This window comes from Hyaena hyaena, unplaced genomic scaffold, assembly GCF_003009895.1.
Source record: "Hyaena hyaena isolate Hyena2069 unplaced genomic scaffold, ASM300989v1 scaffold_252, whole genome shotgun sequence".
NCBI lineage: Eukaryota > Metazoa > Chordata > Mammalia > Carnivora > Hyaenidae > Hyaena > Hyaena hyaena.
Window position 1 is genome coordinate 44602 of NW_024080884.1, and position 7814 is coordinate 52415.

The window sequence follows — 7814 nt, forward strand, 5'->3', positions numbered from 1 at the left end:
TTCCAAAATCTATATCTGTTGCTATATGGCAAATTTCTACACGTTTGGGGGCTTAAAACACAATTATTATTTTATACTTTTATGGGTCAGGAATGTGGACACTGCTTAAATACATCCTCTCAGATGCTACAATCAAGGTGTCAACCAGGACTGAGAACTCATCTAGAGGCTCAGCTGGGGATTCAGTTTCCAAGCTCCCTAATGTGATAGGCAGAACTCACATACTTGCAGTTGTAAGACTGAGATTCCTGCCTTCCAATTAGCCATCAGCCAGAGGTTTTGCCCAGCTCTTAAAGGCTACCCACAGTGTTTTCATAACATGGCACTTTACCTTCAAAGCCGGGAAGCCAGATATAATCAGTATATACACCATGTGAAACAAAACACACCTCTATGACCAAATCGTACTGCCACTTCAAGAGTCAGTCTCTCTTAGAAGTTTTCCCAGCTCAGCCCTTCTTTCTTGCCAACATTCTACCCCTGGAGGTAATTCTTTCTTCCACCGAGTACCTACAGCACTTTCTTTATTATTTATCACTTCCTATATAAATTACTTACTTATGAGACCCTCACTATCATTTAACATTGTCTTTCTATGACCTTTTAACATCTTGTGTAGAGCCTTAGACACAGCAGGTATCCTATAAATATTGAATGAATAAATGGTGATAAAATACAATACTATGGACAGCTTTCTAATTGGAAGTTATGTGAGTATGTAGCCTGCACTAGTGGTCTTTAAATACCAATCTGAGGGCACCTGAGTTTCTCAGTCAGTTAAGCGTCTGACTTCAGCTCAGGTCATGATCTCACGGTTCATGGGTTGAAGCCCTGTGTTGGGCTCTATGCTGACAGTTAGCTCAGAGCCTGGAGCCTGTCTTTGGATTCTGTGTCTCCCTCTCTCTCTGACCCTCCCCTGCTCATACTGTCTCTCTCTCTCAAAAATAAATACAACATTAAAAATTAAAAAAAAAAAACAACCCACCAATCTGTGGGCAGCAGCATTCAAATGACCAGCAAAAGATTTCAAAGTACAAATAATCATAGCTTAGCCCTGGAGGTATTGATTCAGGAACATTAGCCATAGGCCAATAACTATAAATATCTATGCATGCAGAGTATTTCTGTAGTTCCGCGGTCCATTGGAAAGCAGTATTTAAGAGCCCAGGATTTTAAATAGTTTAGTAAATAGTTGATGTCCCAACCCTTTCACTTACCAGTACTGTCCCTTTACATGTTATTTTGTCTTTCAAACTTTGTTTCCCATAACAATACATTTCTCATGAGATTTTTTTGGTTTGCTTGTTTGTTAGAAATTGATAGGTAAGCTAATGAATAGAAATCATAGTACCTGGCACTAAGGTGTGGCAGTCTTTATAAAAATGCCCTCATGATATAGGAGTGCTGATGCATAGGGGCACATGTACCCCAATGTTCATAGCAGCACTCTCCACAATAGCCAAAACATGGAAAGAGCCTAAGTGTCCATCAACTGATGAATGGATCAAGAAGATGTGATTTATACAATGGAATCGTACGTGGCAATGAGAAAGAATGAAATCTGGCCATTTGTAGCAACATGGATGGAACTTGAGGGTGTTATACTGAGCAAAATAAGTCAGGCAGAGAAGGACAGATGCCATATGGTTGCACGTATAGGAGGATTAGGAGGAGCTTAACGGAGGACGGTGTGGGAGAAGAAGGGGAAAAATGGTTGGGGAGAGGGAGGGAGGCAAGCTATGAGAGACTCTTGAAAGCTGAGAACAAACTGAGGGCTGATGGGGGTGGGGGAGAGGAAAGGGGGGTGATGGGTATAGAGGAGGGCACTTGTGGGAATGAGCACTGGGTGTTATATGGTAACAAACTTGACAATAAACTATTTAAGGAAAATAATTAAATTAAATTAAATTAAATTAAATTAAAAATGCCCTCATTACACACACACACACACTCAATAAAAAGTCTCCCAAGTTTTGCAACATGAAAATGTTCCCCTTGTAAGAAATTCCTCTCTCCTTCAGCAGAAAACTAACCAAAGAAGGCTGTTTTCTTTGATGCTGTCTCAGCACCTAGAGCCACAGACATTCAAGGGAACAGATACTTATTCTTACTCCCATACCTCAACTATACACTCTCTTCTTGGAGAAATCACTTAGTGAAACATTCGGCTGCACTAGCCTGGGGGAAAATCTAAAGATAAATTCCCTGTAAATAAATCAGATTGCATTTTTCCTATTCAGTTGTGCATTATTTCAACAGAGGAGAGCCACAATAAAATCTATAAGATTGGAGCCAAGATGCCAGTATAATTAACTCCAAGGTTGGGTATAGTCATCTTATCTTCAGCAAAGTAAAAATATGAATGGAAAGAGAAACATATCAATCATATTGAGTAGTTGTGAAATGATCAGGGAGATGACAGCTAACATGTTCATAATGATCCCAACTGAACCAAACGACTTTTACCGAATATAAGCAATAATAAGACAAGGCCACTCCATGAGTGAGATGGAGTCAGACAAAGAAAAGGCCACTCTGAGACGATGTCTGAAAAATAATAGGAACAAGAACTCTTGGCAACTAAAAAAGCAGCTAAACATTTCCCTTTCCAACTAAAAGGAGTAAAACTTCTTTCCCTAACCACTTTAATTTCTCTCTTTCTGTTATAAATTACAAAACTATCTAATCACCAAATTCCTGATAACGCTCAAAACAGAACTTGCCTCCACTTCTGAAATCCTTCTTAGAATCATCCAGCACAGGCTTAAATCCTACAAAAGTCCTTCCTGGTTTCCTCTTATCCAAAACTCCGGGCGCTCTGAGGTGTGAGGTGGTCATCCTCACTGCAGAATGTGAAAGAAACCTGACTACATATGTGCTCCTGGTGTTGCTTGGCTATTACTCATTGACAGTGTGAACTGTGCCACATGCATCTCTTATCTCTCTTGAATTTGGCTTCTTTCTGTTATTCATTTTCTTATCACAAAAGAAACTAATATGTGCCCATGATTTTTTTAAATCTAGCTAGTTTTAAAGTTATGTTTATTCCTCCACTTTCTTTTTTTTTAATAGTTTATTGTCAAGTTGGTTTACATATAACACCAGTGCTCATCCCAACAAGTGCTCTCCTCCATGCCCATCACCCCCTTTCCCTTCTCCCCCACCCCCATCAGCCCTCAGTTTGTTCTCAGCTTTCAAGAGTCTCTCATAGCTTGCCTCCCTCCCTCTCCCCAACCATTTCTCCCCTTCTTCTCCCACACCGTCCTCCGTTAAGCTCCTCCTAATCCTCCTATATGTGCAACCATATGGCATCTGTCCTTCTCTCCCTTATTTTGCTCAGCATAACACCCTCAAGTTCCATCCATGTTGCTACACATGGCCAGATTTCATTCTTTCTCATTGCCACGTACGATTCCATTGTATAAATCACATCTTCTTGATCCATTCATCAGTTGATGGACACTTAGGCTCTTTCCATGTTTTGGCTATTGTGGAGAGTGCTGCTATGAACATTGGGGTACATGTGCCCCTATGCATCAGCACTCCTATATCCCTAGCAGTGCTATTGCTGGGTCATAGGGGAGTTCTATTGTTAATTTTTTGAGGAACCTCCACACTGTTTTCCAGAGGGGCTGCACCAGTTTTCATTCCCACCAACAGTGTAGGAGGGTGCCCGTTTCTCCACATTCTCACCAGCATCTATAGTCTCCTGATTTGCTCATTTTAGCCACTCTGACTGGCGTGAGGTGATATCTCTGTGGTTTTGATTTGTATTTCCCTGATGAGGAGGGATGCTGAGCATCGTTTCATGTGTCTGTTGGCCATCTGGATGTCCTCTTCGGAGAAGTGTCTGTTCATATCTTCTGCCCATTTCTTCACTGGATTATTTGTTTTTCGGGTGTGGAATTTGGTGAGTTCCTTATAAATTTTGGATACTAGCCCTTTATCTGATATGTCATTTGTAACTATCTTTTCCCATTCTGTCGGTTGCCTATTAGTTTTATGGATTGTTTCCTTTGCCGTGCAGAAGCTTTTAATCTTGATGAGGTCTCAGTAGTTCCTTTTTGCTCTTGATTCGCTTGCCTTTGGGGATGTGTCAAGTAAGAAATTGCTGCAGGTGAGATCAAGGAGGTTGTTTCCTGCTTTCTCCTCTAGGGGTTTGATGGTTTCCTGTCTCATGTTCAGGTCCTTTATCCATTTTGAGTTTATTTTTTGTGTGTGGTGTGAGAAAATGATCTAGTTTCATTCTTTTGTATGTTGCTGTCCAGTTCTCCCAACACCATCCGTTAAAGAGGCTGTCTTTTTTCCATTGGATACTCTTTCCTGCTTTGTCATAGATTAGTTGGCCATACATTTGTGGCTCCAATTCTGAGTTCTCAATTCTGTTCCATTCATCTATGTCTGTTTTTGTGCCAGTGCAATACTGTCTTGATGATTACAGCTTTGTAGTAGTGGCTAAAGTCTGGGATGGTGATGCCTCCCATTTTGGTTTTATTCTTCAATATTACTTTGGCTATTCAGGGTATTTTGTAGTTCCATACAAATTTGAGGATAGTTTGTTCTAGTTTTGAGAAGAATGATGGTGCCATTTTGATTGGGATTTCATTGAATGTGTAGATTGCTTTGGGTAGTAAGGACATTTTAACTATATTTATTCTTACAATCCATGAGCATGGAAAGTTTTTCCATTTCTTTGTGTCTTCTTCGATTTCCTTCATAAGTTTTCTATATTTTTCATCATATAGATCTCTTGTATCCTTGGTTAGGTTTATTCCTAGGTATTTTATGTTTTTTTGTGAAATTGAAAATGGGACCAGTTTCTTGACTTCTCTTTCCGTTCTTTCACTGTTGGTGTATAAAAATGCAACCGATTTGTGTACATTGATTTTGTATCCTGCAACATTGCTGAACTCATGGATCAGTAGGCTTAGTGATTTTCTGTCTAGTTAATCTATCCATTGCTGTAAGTGGAGTATTAAAGTCCCTGCTATTAGCACGTTCTTATCCATAAGATTGTTTTTGTTTGAGATTGTTTTATGTATTTGGGTGCTCCCGTATTCCGTGTGTAGGCATTTATAATTGTTAGCTCTTCCTGATGGACAGACCCTGTAATTATTATATAATGCCCTTCTTCATCCCTTGTTACTGCTTTTACCTTAAAGTCCAGTTTGTCTGATATAAGTATAGCCACTCCAGCTTTCTTTTGACTTCCCGTAGTATGATAGATATTTCTCCATCCCCTTACTTCAATCTGAAGGTGTCCTCAGGTCTAAAATGAGTTTCTTATAGACAGCAAATAGATGGATTTTGGTTTTTTATCCATTCTGCTGCCCTATGTCTTTTGAGTGGGGCATTTAGCCCATTTGCATTCAGTGTTATTATTGAAAAATATGGGTGTAGAGTCATCGTGTCATTTGTGGGATTCATGCTTGTGGTGGTGCCTCTGGTACCTTGCGTTCCTTGCAGCATTTCCCTCAGAGAGTCCCCCTCAGGATTTCTAGTAGGGCTGGTTTAGTAGTGACAAATTCTTTCAATTTTTGTTTATTTGGAAAGACTTTTATCTCTCCTTCTATTCTAAATGACAGATTTGCTGGGTAGAGGTTTCTTGGCTGCATATTTTTTCTGTTCATCACACTAAAAATTTCCTGCCATTCTTTTCTGTCCTGCCAAGTTTCATTAGATAGGTCTGTCACCATTCTGATAGGTTTTCCTTTGAATGTTAGAGCCATTTTATCCCGAGCTGCTTTCAAAATTCTCTCTTTGTCCTTATATTTTGCCAGGTTCACTATGATATGTCGTGCAGAAGATCAATTTAAGTTACATCTGAGGGGAGTTCTCTGTGCCTCTTGGATTTCAACGTCTCTTTCCTTCCCCAGACTGGGGAAGTTCTCTGCTCTAATTTGTTCCAGGACTCCTTCAGCACCTTTCCCTCTCTCTTCCTCTTCTGGAATTCCTATGATACAGATATTATTCTCTTTGATTGTATCGCCGAGCTCTGGAACTCTCCTTTCATGCTCCTGGATCAGCTCATCTCTCTTTTCTCAGCTTCCTCTTTTTCTAGAATTGTGCCTTTTAAATCACTTAGTCTCCTTTGTGCTTCTTCAATCCGTGCATTGCATGCCTCCATTTTATTATGCATCTCATTTATAGCATTTTTTAATTCATCACAACTATTTTTAAGCAGCATAGTCTTTGTAGCAATAGTTTCTCTGATGTCTTCCATGCCTTTTTCAAGCCCAGCGATTAATTTTATGACTATTGTTCTAAATTCTTGTTCAGTTATGGTGCTTCTGTTTTGAGCAGCTATTTAGCTGTCATTTCTTCCTGGAATTTCTTTGAAGGAGAGTTCTTCTGTTTCGTCATTTTGGTTAGCTTTCTATCTCTTCTTAGTTTTAAAAGCTTGTTAAGCACTCTGCACCTGCAAGTGCTGCTGTACCAGAGAAGGCTCTTTGACTGTCCAGGGCCTGTCTATTCAAGAAGTGTTCTTTGAATGGTGTCTCTTGGTCTCTCTTGTTGAGACCTTGGTTATTTTAATTTCCTACTCATAGTGGTATGTGGGACTCTCCACCATGTGTACTTTAGCTTGTTTCTTGAGGTAGCTCTGGAAAAGAAAACAGACAAACACACAGGGAACAAAGACACACAAATGCACAGACAAATCCAACAAACACGCAAACCTAAAGGGAAAAAGAAAAAGAAAAAAAGGAAGGGACACACACACACACACACACACAAAAGAGGAAGGAGGGAAGACAAATAATAAAAATAAAAATACATAAAAAAGAAAAAACCCAATAGACAAAGGACAGTCTAAAGCATAGAACCAGAATTCCCAACTACAAATGCATAGCCAGGTGTATGCAGTGCTGATGGAAGACAATATACAAATAGAGAAATGACAGGGCGGGGAGAAAGCAAAATTGGAAATGAAATGAGCAGGTAGAGAGACTAAGAGGCTTAATTCAGAGAGAGAAAGAGGGTAATATGGTTAGAGGCGAGGTGAAAGAAATGACGATAATGCTACTCAGAGAAACTATATAGTCTGTTTACTCCAGAGAGAGAGGTAAAAAGGTAGCAGTGGAGGTGTAGAATATACATCTAGAGAATGGATTAAATGTGACTGTTTAAGCAAGCCAGTGACTAGAATTAATCAGGGCAGTGCATCCATGTTGGTCTTGTCCAGGTTCCAGTAAAAAAAAAAAAAAAAAAAAAAAGCAGCTCTCTAGCGGGGATGGGCATGGTTTGGTGTAGGTGGGTCTTAGCCTCCACTGCCTCCCGCAGGCAGCTCCCTGAGGTCCTACCTTGGTGGTTGTGGGGAGAAAAGTGGTGACGCCCCAGTCCCTTCTCGAACCAAGCATTAAAACTCTTTTGGGTCCAATCTCCCTGTGCCATGGGCGTAGCCAAGGTGGGCCATGCTGTATGTCCCAAGCCAGGCCTCGTTTCCAGATCTTAGTCCGCACACCCCTTTGATATTGCCCAAAATATAAACTTGCAGGAGAGTCCCTCAGAGCAGTTTGACGCCTCTCACCTTCCCCCTGGGGATCCAGCTAAGCCTGAAGCACAAAGGCTCAGCTTCAGGAGCCGCCGCATCCCCTCCAGGTCGCACTGGTGAGCGAGGTCTCCTGGGGTCGCCTGGGACGACTGCATCCTCCTCGGGTCAGCTGGACAGCAGGAAACTGGATCCCTCTGTGTCCTGAGTCCAGGTTTTTCTCTTCTCCAGAGACAAGGACAGTGTCTTAAGCAGTTTCAGCCACTCTTTCTTTTTTCCCCTAGACTCACCATGGTTCCCCGCAAAGGGGGATCCCTCCCCTCCC